The 13110-nt window shown below is 36.2% G+C and overlaps 1 long non-coding RNA gene across 1 annotated transcript in view; it reads left to right on the top strand.

The window, feature by feature from the left end:
• Positions 1-13110, top strand: part of LOC141372614 (uncharacterized) — a 68592-nt gene that overhangs the window by 42590 nt on the left and 12892 nt on the right. The window contains exon 2 of the long non-coding RNA XR_012377938.1: positions 5870-6028. This is a non-coding gene — a long non-coding RNA (uncharacterized lncRNA). The remainder of the gene's footprint in view (positions 1-5869; positions 6029-13110) is intronic.

Here is a 13110-nt window from a genome sequence, read left to right as displayed (position 1 = left end):
ATAATGAGTCCAAAGGGAAAAAGTTAGCATCAGAATTTAAACAGGTTGGCGGAAGGTTTGGTGGCATGGCAGATGGTCTTGGAGCATTGTGAGTTACCTTCTGGAAATTCATGCTTGAAACCTGCAAGTTTCAAGATGAATAAATATTGATAATAGTTACTGCTTTATAGTGGCTAGTTCTGTTGGCTATCTCTCTTTGGCATTTAATTTTTTTTTTAGGGGGTATCACATCTGTCTGCTTAAGTTGATTTTTGCTCTGGGGTTCAGTAATTAATTTTTGCTTCTACTTCAGGTGATTTTTGCTGTATATAGCTCAGTAATTAATCATGAGAGCTAAAAGCATCAACTGCAGGGTCTTTAGATCTTTATTTAGTAGTTTGGTGTTTTTTTGGTCTACATCAATAAAAGCTTGACTATGACGTGTCTCATAGCTGTAGAGTGACTTTTGGTTGAATTCTCACTTTGTACTTCTGACTTAGAACATTTGAGAAGGAAAATTATCTACACTTTTGAAAGATTGCCAAAATTTATTTCTTAACCTCTAGAAATGTCCTGTCCAATATAGTAGCCACTAACTAGATGCATCTTTATATTTCAATTTCACTTTTTTAAAACTAAATAAAAGTTAAAATTCAGTGGCAGTAACCACATATCACATGTGTAATAATCACATAAGGTTAGTTGTTCCTACATTAGATGGCAGTGATCTAGAACATTTCAATGTCCACAAAATTTTATTGCACATGCTGCTCTAGACTTGTTTTTGCTGGCTGAATTTTTCCATCCTAAGTTTATTCATGTGAAATTATTTGTTCCATGACAAATATTTGAGAGCTTTTCTGTTAAGTGTGCCACTGGCATTTAAAGAATGTAGAATTCATGTATAAAAATAAATCATAATATTATGTAGTAAGTGTGTATTTACTACACACTTACTTCTATATATGCTTAGTAAGTAAGCATATATAGAGTGCTCTTTGGACATGAAGCAGTAATTAATTTTGCTTCAGATATGGGTTGGTTGTACAACACGTGATTTGAGTCTCTCTTTTTGCTAGTACTACAACTGTCAGAAAAGAAACAGTTGAACACTGGGTCTAGTAAGCTTATATTTATTGTTGAAAAAGCCAATCAATATCAGTCTGAACATTAACTAATGGTGTGGCTTTGCCACTGCCCAAACAATATCGCAGTTAATAGCAATTTTAATGTCTGAAACTACCATAATTGCCCTCAGAAATCAATAGATCAATAAGAGACTCTTTTTGGTTTTAGATACAGGTATTGAACCATACATCACATTTTGAAAAGGTTACTTTTGATCATGACAGCCCAAGCAAATTTAAAATTAGTTTCAAAACTAAATAGAAACAAGAGAATTCTTATTTTTAAAGTCTGTAAATTTAGATTTAAAGCAATACAAACATCCGTTTACACTTTTGTTATATACTGTTTAAATTTAATGAGCCTTTGCAAATTTTCACTGGAAATGTAAGTGTATAAAACTAAAAAAATAATAAAGCCACAGCTAAAGTGATCTAAATAAATTTAAAACTTAAGTAAATTATAGTTAAAATAATAAATTGTCAAAGTGTACCAAGATATTTTGAGCTTTAGTTAAGAAATTTGATCATGAAACAAATTTATAGGAAGCTTTTTTAAAATATTCTCTTGAAATGGAAATAGTTTTTATTTAACATTTTTATTCTTTATGTAAGTTATATGTTAAAGATTCTCCTATGATGAAACCACATTTTAAAATATTTGTCTCTGAAGGGAAATTGCTAATGATCCTGTAAACACCATGTTTTTTTAGCTAGACATACAAACTAAGATGGAAGCAGAAAGCCGAAGACCATCATGTTATTTGGAAGAAGTGGTGGCATTATCATTTAAAGAGCAATCACTTGTATTGATTGCATTCAGCATTCAGGAAACACTAACAGGGATGCAGTGGTTTGTTTGTTTTCTAAGTTGTTAGGTGATGTCAAGCAAATTATCTGAATCCAATCTCTAATATATGAAAAATTCTTCTTTTGGCCTGTGTTACTGGAATAGTAATGTCCTGATTGAAGGTACATCTTTTGAGACACTCTTATAATTTAGCTAGCTTCAAGCATTGATATCTGTAAGGCTTGTAAAGTACAGACTACTTATTGTTTACTAGATGGTTATTAGCATGATTGAAATGCCTATAATATCAAAGGAAGCAGAAAACAATCTTTTCTGATCTAGTATCCAAACAAAATTTCCCAAAGGGACCGATCATTTTGTCTTATTTAGTATATACCAGCAAAACAACAGAATGCTATTATTTCCTAGTTCTCCTTTTAGTCTGTGTTGGGACACAAAGAACATTTCTCCGCTATTGCAGCCAACATGGTTTGGCTATCTTGGTACCAGTCATTTGGTGGGCTGAACTTAGAGGAAATTAGTAAGAAGATAAAAGAAACAAAAATGATGGGGTATGTGTGGGATTGGATGTGAAGGGAGCCCAGCAGAGATCAGGCATAAATTTGAAGAGGGGTGGGGTAAGAAAGATCAGATGCTAAGGGCCCTGGGGTATCTGATCTAATATGGACATCCATCTTAAAAGCCATCTGGCACAGGTCATGGAGATTTCATCTGGGATTTTTTTTTTTTTAAGATTTTATTTATTTGAGAGAGAGAGAGTGAACAGGAGGGAGAGGGAGAGAGAATCTGAAGCAGATTCCACTTTGAATGCAGAGCCCTATGTGGGGCTCCATCCCACGACTATGAGATCGTGTCCTGAGCCAAAACCAAGAGTTGGATGCTTAACCCACTGAGCCACCCAAGTGCTTCTCATCTGGGATCTTTGTAAAATGAAGGCACTAGAACAAGAACTGAGCCCAGCTAGTGGGAAATGGGTCAGGTCAAAATGAATGTATTCATCTTGGCAAGGTTTAGGCAGGGCAGTATGCCCACCCCTGTAAATGGTGCACTGGACTGAGAAAGTTGGGAGGGTAGAGAGACCCGCCATAGCTGAGTCAGCTAGTTATTCCTTCTCCACGGGGAAGGTTTCAAGCTAGAAATTATCAACTGTATGGGGAGCTATGGCAAGTCTCTCCTCAAAAATGTCAGAGTCTACCATTACTGAAATTTTTTTTCTATCTATAGCATCTAATAAATTTGTGGTGCCAACTTTTTCATCACTTATTTTCTCTGCATATCCAATTTCCTAAAACTTTCACTGGTTTGAATTATGACTTGTATTATTACATTAGTCCAGCATTCTCCCTTCTTTGTCTCTGAAAGTTGTATTTATCCATTAGGGGAATATTAAAAATCATCTCACTTGTAAAGGTCTTTATGAGGTATGTTCATCATAATGAATCATACCTTCCTCTGAACTTCCTGTTACTTTACCTCTAAGTAGTGCTTACTTCATACTCTGTTTCAATTTGTTTCCACATTTTTCCAATTAGATTGTATGCCTAATGAATAGGAATAGTGTATTATCTATCTCCCTAGGTCCTAGCAGAGTGGTTTGCATATAGTAAACATTTACAAATGTCTATTCAATCAAATTACATATTTGCACAAATTCTGATGAATTTGACAATAATAGGTGATTCACCTATTATTCTCTGATAGGTTACTTAGCCTGTTGTGCTCTTAGTTTTTTTCATTTATAAATGGTGGGGGAGGGGGAAAATCTACTCTCATTGAATTTGTAGATTAATTTTATAGTTAAGGAATCCCTATAAGAAAGAAACAGGAAAGATCGTCATTGACTCAATACATATTTATCGAACATCTAAAGTTTGCCATGCACTCTTCTAGGCATCATTAGTTGCTAGAGGACTCTTTGCAGGGCCAGTGCAGTGCAGACAGCATTTGAACTTTGTCCAGTATCACACCTGAGACATGTAATATCTCTGATTTACAGTATAGACCAACCTCACTGTTTTGTTTGACAGATACTTTTTAAAAATAGTTTGGAAATAGCAAAAATGTAAAATTACCAACATATGTACCATAAAAGGTAAAAAGTAGAATTCCAAAGACTAAAGGTGGTAAATTAAAATTATATTAAATAGGGGTGACTGGGTGGCTCAGTTGGTTTAAGCATCTGACTCTTGGTTTCAGCTCAGGTCATGATGTCAGAGTTGTGAGATCAAGCTCTCCATTGGGCTTGGTGCTGGGCATGGAGCATGCTTAAGATTCTCTATCTGTCTCTCCTTCTGCACCGCCCCCCCCCCACTTTCTCTTTCTCTCAAAAAAATAAAATAAAATTATATTAAATAGGAAAATATAAGCAAAGATAGTCATGATTAAACAACCACAATAAGCCTAAGAAAAATTAAACATAATTTTGACAAAGAAGGTGCTATGTTCAGTCATTCCATAATAATCTTGCTCTGTTTAGGTAGGGCTAACCCTCCTACCTACCAACCCCCACCTTAGGAGATGGGGCAATTGGTCTTCACCCAATTTGTTGCAGTAATAATCGGGATTGCAAGCACTTGTTGCACGTGGAGAGATATATCTAAGAATGAGGCTGAGCAGAGAGGTATATAGAGTGGCATGGTCTTGATACCTTTTGAACCCCTTTATCCATCCATGCTCTGAGTTAGTTCAATTCCTTGATTTGCCAGTTATGTTGGGCTTCTACAGTCTCTTTTGCCTTAAGCTAGTTTGAGTCGATATATATGTGTATGTGTGTATATAATGTATATATGTATATGTATATTTTATTTACAGCTGAAAGAATCCAGGTTAATATGTTCTTTTTAGTGCAATATTTAGGATTTTCAGTTTAGCCCCAAGTCACTTGCAACTCAGAGGCCGCAATTCTTGAATTTGCCATTTGGTTTGGGTTTATTCCTACAGTATTTGGTTGGTTCTAGAATCTTGGAGCCCTTACTATTTTTTTTTTTAAGATTTTATTTATTTGAGAGAGAGAAAGAGAACAAGTAGGGGAGGGACAGGGTCAGAAGGAGAGGGAGAAACAGACTCACTGTTGAGTAGGGAGCCAGATGCGGGGCTCAATTCCAGCACCCTGGGACCATGACCTGAGCTGAAGGCAGACGCTTAAACGACTGAACCACCCAGGTGCTCCTTGAAGCTCTTATTATCAAACACTTGTTTATCAGGAATCCTTTGGATCAACACTGATACAGAGAACAATAAGGTACCCTGTGGACTATCTGAAAGAGAAAAATCCTGAAGAAGCATACATGTAAGGAACTCACTATTTCTAGTCTACATGTATATACCCTCAAACATCTCTTGGAGTCTCAACTAAACTGGTCTCTGCACAGGGAGGTCAGAGTAGTATTTTCATCTGGGGAAATTATTATTAAACTCCATTTAAGTAATTAACAAACAGATATTTTTAATATTCACCTTTGCAAATTGAGTTAAATAATGAGTTCTGAATGCAACCATGTAAGATAAAACTTTTGAGGACACAAATACAAGGACATAAGGAGACTCATTGCCATTAAAATTCTATTTTCGTGATTTGGAACTATTATAATATTTCATTTGAAGAGGAATTAAATAGAAAAAATATTAAAAAGCAAAAAAAAAAAAGCCAGTGACTAGAAGGTATGTAAACCACATAAGTGGGAGAAAATGATCAGAAATTACAGAATATTAATCAGTAATAACATGGAAGTTTAGAACCAAAGCTGTTAGTTAGAGAGCTCAATCAGTATATTTTCTGGACTGTTCTATCTCCAACACCTATAAAGTTCTGTCACTGCCACCAGGAGAAAATCATAGAAAATATTTTTTTCTTGCATTACAAAATTAAATTAGTTCAAATTAAAATAAATGCTTTTTTAGAATGTTTTTTGAAAAAATTAAAATGTGGTGTTTGTTTCATTTTGTTTTGTTTTAGAACAGAGGGTTATATCCACACTGGGAGATCACAGCATTCCCCACCAGAAATACAACTTGTAAAAGGGCTTGGAGGTTTTCCAGGAAAATGCCCAGTGACATTTGAGACTCACAGTTGAACAACCAGAATGCCAAGATCAATACTCCAGAGCAAGGAAAGGTAACAGGAACGTCAATAACTTCAGAAACGTTAGCTGCATGTGGTGAGCAGATGTGATTCACCAAATACCCATGTGTGGCACTATAGTTCTCAGCTTCCTTTGCAGTTAGGACTTCAGCAGTTGAAGTTCAGCCTAGTTCAGCCTAGCTCCTAGGCTGAAGCAGTTCTCAGTAGGTGTGCTTCTTCCCTTTCCCTATCAGTTTTCCATGGTGACCACCAATGCCAGATGACATAACTAGACAATAAAGTCTACCCACATTAGATTTTATGATCATAAAATAAACTTGTTGTCTCAAACCATTAAATATACATATTAATATATTTGTATGTTATTATTAATATAATAATATAAGAAGGCAAGGAACTCTTTTCTCGGATGGAAGAGACTATATCTCTGAGCCTTGTTGGAATAATACCTCACTGGTATTATTAAGGCCCATGGAACTAAGAGAAGCCTATCATTACCGAGAGGCCAGTGTTAGAGATTGACTGAGAGAATATTCATTGCTTGAGGAAAATGGCCTCAAATTTGGAGATTTTCTAAACTATCTATACTATGTTAGAGGGGAGCACGGTAGAGGAGCTGAGGAAGAACCCAACACTAGCATGCTAAATCTCCTCAGACTTTGAATAATGACAGGTCTCTGGTTCCCTGAGTGATTGTGCCTGGAGTCCTACTGTAACCCGCTGCCTAAATGACCGGGGTCTCTCATAAGCTCCATGAGTTCTTGCCAAGCTGATTCATAGACTTTCAGACTCATTCTGAGCCACTGTGGTGCTAGACATAGACTGACTGGCTTTGAACCCTGCCCCTGACACTTCCAAGCTGGATGACCCACCCTAAATTATTTTGATCACACTAGCTCCCCTCTACCTTACTTTGCCCATCTTTAAAATGGGGATAATAATATTTACCTCATAGAGTTATTACGAAGATTCAGTAAGATATTCATGTAAAGTGTGTAGAATAGTTTATAGTTTCTGTCACACCAAAGCACTCAGTAATGATTTTCTTTCAGCATTGTTATTACTACTGCTTGGATGACCAAAAGGTGCTGAAAGCTGGTATGTAGTAGAAGCCCTCCATTTTGGATCTAATCTTTGAGATTTAAATTCTAGACACAAATTCGTATAGAGTTTATTATATCCTCTTGGGATTGGGAATTTAGGCTTTTGTACCTTCTTAAATATGAAACACTCTTTAAACCTGCATGTTCTGTGATTTCAGACATGAACTATTTTTATAGCATTTGGTATGAAAGCTGGGAAGGTAGGAGGGTATGCATGGACAGTGATGTAGTAGAGTTAATATTTTCAGAAGTTTAATAATTTTTCTTCAACTTCTTTTTTTAGGGGGGAGGTGCAGAGGGAGAGAGAACTTTTTTTTTTTTTTAAGATTTTATTTATCAGAGAGATCATGAGCGGGGTGGCGGGGGAAGCAGACTCCCCACTGAGCAGGGAGCCTGATGCAGGACTCGATCATGACCTGAGCCGAAGGCAGACGCTTAACCAACTGAGCCACCCAGGTGCCCTGGGAGAGAGAGAACTTTAAGCAAACTCCACATGCAGTGCAGAGCCCGACTTGGGTCTTGATATGACGGTGAGATCATGACCTGAGCTGAAACCAAGAGTCAGGTACTTAACCAACTAAGCCACCCAGGCACCCTTTTCTTCAACTTCCCATTAAGAGGTATTTGTTCTTGTTTTCATCCAGGATAATAAGTTTGTATGCTCTTTTCATGAGAGGTGGCTTCAAGGATGCTGGTAGATATTCCATTTCTTTATTAGAATGCTGGTTATTTAGGTGTGTTCAGTTTGTGAAAATACATAGATTGGACATTTATGATTTGTGCACTCAAGTTTTACATTTAAAAAGTCTTGATTAGAAGTGTGGTCTAGTGTTCTTTACATTCTGCTAGATTGGAAAATTTTTACACACATGCTCATTTTATGATTTGTGGTATTGCATAAAACAGTTATTTCTATAATAACCCTAAACATGCAATTATTAAGAAGTGATATATTTCACTTGAGACAAATATATGTTTATTAAAAATGTATTATTTTTTAAAAAATAGCTCTTTTGTTTACTTCTGAGTGTGTTATCTAATGTGTTTGATCTTGTATCGAAGGATAATTGCTTATTACTTATAGACGTTACCTTATAGACTCAAAGTTGCCCACCAATGGAAAAAAACCTGATGATTCATTATGCAACTTGATTATGTATTATGATTCTCTTTAATATTTAAACTACACTTAGAACCATACATTCTTATTAATATAAATCACATTTTAGCGATTTAAAAGAAATTTATTACTATGTAGTTGAGTGAATGCAAAATTGTCAAAATACATTGTGAATTTTAAAAATAGGCAACATAAAAAACATTGTGTATATCATTTTATACCTGAGTAAAAAACAGGAAGAAGAGAGACTATATATTTTTTCTTACATAGGCTTAAATTATACCTAAAAGAACACAAGAGACTAATAAAAGTGACTTTTTTTGGTAAGGTAAGTGGGAACCAGGAAAATTTGTAACAAAATTGAAATGAGAAGACACTTCATAGGAAATATCCTTATGATTTTAAATGAAAAATATAGATTACCTACTCAAAATTAAATAAATGATATACAAGCATACAATAACTTTCCTAAGATAGTAATTCTTTAGGTTTTAGGGCATTTATCCTCAAGACCCATATAAAACACACAGACACCCACAGGCAATACACACTCCATCTGGAGGGATGATACTGTTAGCAAGGGAATCTAGCACATTCCGTAGAACAGGCAGGAAGAGAGGGAGGCAGGAAAAGTCTTGCAGTGTGGGACAGGAGCCAAAGGTAAACTTTGCTGCCTTGTAAGATAGGTCTTTGTAATGACTATGAGGGCTGCCAACTTTGGGGTAAAACTGAAGGACATCATTTTCACAAAGATTCTTCCCCTTCATGCTTGGAAAGATGAATTGCTTGTTACTCCCAGAGTTCCATGAGATGAATTCATTATTTTAAGATGAAATGAGTTGAGATTGAAAGAATATGTTCTGCATTTTATATACTAAATAGATGATACTCTTCCTGTCTCTGAGCAATACTCATTGAAGTGTTGCTATAATATCTTTTTTTAATATAAATTGATTTTTTTATTACAGTCATCTGGAATGTCTCATGTTTCCTGTCATTTATAATAAAACACGTACATGGATTCATATATTTCAAGTAGTTGTTTAAAGTTTACTTTAAAGCAGTAAAACATTTTTTTGCTGGAGGGGTAGGGAGAGAGAGTAGAGGAGAGAAAAAGAAATTATGGTTACTCTGAGAAAAAGCTCAAACCTTTGATACCTAAAGCCTTTTAAAAATTCGTAGGTTAGTCAGTTTTGCTTACCTGCATCTTCCTGCCAAACAGATTTCAAGAAAAATAATTGATTTAAATAATATAAAATTTTCTTTTTGTATGTGTGTTTTTTGTCTGTTTTTAACTTATTTAAATTCAATTAGTTAACGTAGAGTGTATCATTAATTTCAGATGTAGAGTTCAGTTTTTCATCCGTTGCATATAACACCCAGAGCTCATTATATCATGTGCCCTCCTTAATGCCCATCACCCAGTTACCCCCCCCACCTCTCCTCCAGCAACCCTCAGTTTGTTCCTTATGGTTTGTCTCCTTCTCTGATTTCATCTTATTTTATTTTTCCCTCCCTTCCCCTATGATCTTCTGTTTTGTTTCTTAAATTCCTCATATGAGTGAAACCATAACTGTCTTTCTCTGATTGACTTATTTCCCTTAGCATAATACCCTCCAGGTCCATCCATGCCGTTATAAATGGTAAGATTTCATCCATTTTGATGGCTGAATAATATTCCATTTTATATATACACACCCCATCTTTTTTTAATTTTTCTGCTTGTCCCCTTTATTTTTTTATTAACATATATTATTTGTTTCAGGGGTACAGGTCTGTGATTCATCAGTCTTACACAATTCACAGGGCTCACCATAGCATATACCCTCCCCAATGTCCAAGACCCAGCCACCCCGTCCCTCCCACCCCCCACCACTCCAGCAACCCTCAGTTTGTTTCCTGAGATTAAGAGTCTCTTCTGGTTTGTCTCCCTCTCTGGTTTCGTCTTGTCCCATTTTTTTCCCTCCCTTCCCCTATGATCCTCTGTCTTGTTTCTCAAATTCCTCATATCAGTGAGATCATATGATAATTGTCTTTCTCTGATTGACTTATTTCACTTAGCATAATACCCTCTAGGTCCATCCACGTCATCGCAAATGGCAAGATTTCATTTTTTGATGGCTGTATAATATTCCATTGTGTATATATATACCACATCTTCTTTATCCATTCGTCTGTTGATGGACACCTAGGCTCTTCCCATAGTTTGACTCTTGTGGACATTGCTGCTATAAACACTGGGGTGCAGGTGCCCCTTCGGATCACATTTGTATCTTTGGGGTAAATAACCAGTAGTGCAATTGCTGGGTAGTAGGGCAGCTCTATTTTCAACTTTTTGAGGAAACTCCATACTGTTTTCCAGAGTGGCTGCACCAGCTTGCATTCCCACCAACAGTGTAGGAGGATTCCCCTTTCTCTGCATCCTCGCCAACATCTGTTGTTTCCTGACTTGTTAATTTTAGCCCTTCTGACTGGTGTAAGGGTGGTATCTCATTGAGGTTTTGATATGTATTTCCCTGATGCCAAGTGATGTGAGCATTTTTTTCATGTTTCTGTTGGCCATTTGTATGTTTTTGTTGCAAAAATGTGTGTTCATGTCTTCTGCCCCTTTCTTGACTGGATTATTTGTTCTTTGGGTGTTGAGTTTGATAAGGTCTTTATAGATCTTGGATACTAGCCCTTTATCTGATAAGACATTTGCAGATATCTTCTCCCATTCTGTCGGTTGTCTTTTGGTTTTGTCGACTGTTTCCTTTGCCGTGCAAAAGCTTTTTATCTTGATGAAGTCCCAATAGTTCATTTTTGCTCTTGTTTCCCTTGACTTTGGAGACATGTCTAGCAAGAAGTTGCTATCGCTAAGGTCACAGAGGTTGCTGCCTGTGTTCTCCTCTAGGATTTTGGTGGATTTCTGTCTCACATTTAGGTCTTTCATCAGTTTTGAGTTATCTTTGATGTGGCTGTCCAATTTTCCCAACACCATTTGTTGAAGAGACTATCTTTTTTCCATTGAATATTCTTTCTTGCTTTGTCAAAGATTAGTTGACCATAGAATTGAGGGTCCATTTCTGGGTTCTCTGTTCTGTTCCACTGATCTCTACTGATCTATGTGTCTGTTTTTGTGCCAGTACCATGCTGTCTTGATGATTATAGCTTTGTAATAGAGCTTGAAGTCTGGCATTGTGATGCCACCAGTTTGGTTTTCTTTTTCAACATTCCTCTGGCTATTCAGGGTCTTTTCTGGTTCCATACAAATTTTAGGATTATTTGTTACAGCTCTGTGAAAAGTGTCAATGGTATTTTGATAGGGATTGTTCTGGGTAGCAAAGACCTAAATATAAAATTTTCTAATTGTGATAAGTGTCAAAATCATTTTGCTATGAAATCAAGATTCTTCAAATGAAAATTGCCAAGATTTTCTTGTCTGATATTTACATTTAAAAATATTGTTTAAAATTGTACAAGAGCACCTGGGTGGCACAGTTTGTTAAGTGTCCAACTCTTAACTTTGATTTTAGCTCAGGTTGAGATCTCAGGGTCTCAGGGTTGTGAGATCGAGCCCCGCATTGGGCTCTACACTCAGCTGTGGAGTCTTCTTGAGATTCTCTCTCCCTCTGCCCCTCCCACTTGTGTTCACTCTCTCTTTCTCTCTAAAATAAATCTTTAAAAAATAAAAAAAAAATTGTATAGCATATTTGTTGTAACCTTTTGTCCTGTCAATGTATAATACTTACACAAAATGGGAAAGCAATAATTTAACTAGTATATAAAATTACTACTTATTGCAAAGTCAATTTGATTTGGATTGAGAAAATCTAGTTTCAAGTCTAGACTCTTCCGGTTACCAGCTATGTGATGGGGTATGAAGGCAGGACATGCTTCTTTCCATGTCTTAAGTGTCTCATGGTTAAATGCAGATGGTAGTATATGATACACTGGGTGGCAAATAGAATCAAATACAAAATTGTATAAAAATATTTTCTAAATTTTGGTGACCTATAAAATATTCATTCACTTATAGATTTTTCAAAAGATTTTATTTATTTATTTGAGAGAGTGAGAGAGAAAGAGAGAGAATGAGAGGGGAGAGGGTCAGAGGGAGAAGCAGACTCCCCGTTGAGCAGGGAGACTGACGTGGGCTCCATCCTCTGACTCCTGGAGCTGAAGGCAGACTCTTAACCAACTGAGCCACCCAGGTGCCCCTTACTTATAGATTAATTGGAAAATTTATAAGTGCCCACAATGCATCGCTGTGTAGAGATAGATCTGTAAAGCAAAAGGTAGTAACAACACCTAAATGAAAATATTGCTTTGTGATAAAAGCAGATATTTTTCCCAAGTTCTAACTTTCTCGAACTTTTCTGTTGAAGTCATTATTATGAATATTGCTTATCAGAATGATAAGTTGGCTGTGGTTGGATTGCACTATTTTTTTCAGTTTTGTATCTTTTCATTTGATAGAAACAAAGTTAGCCATTCTGTATGGTAGTGCCATTTGTTCATGATTTTTAAAAACTATTGCTATTAATCCGACTTCCTTCCAGGCTTTTTACACCTCACATCAACATTTCACACTAATAAGTTAATTTGATGGCTTGCTGCTCCCAGTAGTTTAATTTCTCAAACTTTCGGGGTCACATACATAATGTGTGGATGGTGCCACATAAGACAGCATTGTGATAGTTTCAAATTTGTGGAGGTGTACTCATTAGGGTGTGTCAGCTTATCAAAAAAACCTCCCCATGTAAATTTCTTTCCACGCCATGTTTTTTTCTTAGGGCACATCTATAGTGACAAAATGGTGGATGAATAAGCCAACAGATGGTTTTATCTCAATGAATGCATCGTGGGATGCATCATTAGTTTCATGTCTGTGCTACGCTAGGAATGCTGGC

Source organism: Callorhinus ursinus, unplaced genomic scaffold, assembly GCF_003265705.2.
Source record: "Callorhinus ursinus isolate GAN/ISIS: 27379988/994484 unplaced genomic scaffold, GSC_fseal_2.0 scaffold1, whole genome shotgun sequence".
Lineage (NCBI taxonomy): Eukaryota > Metazoa > Chordata > Mammalia > Carnivora > Otariidae > Callorhinus > Callorhinus ursinus.
This window is presented reverse-complemented; position numbering and strand designations above follow the sequence as displayed.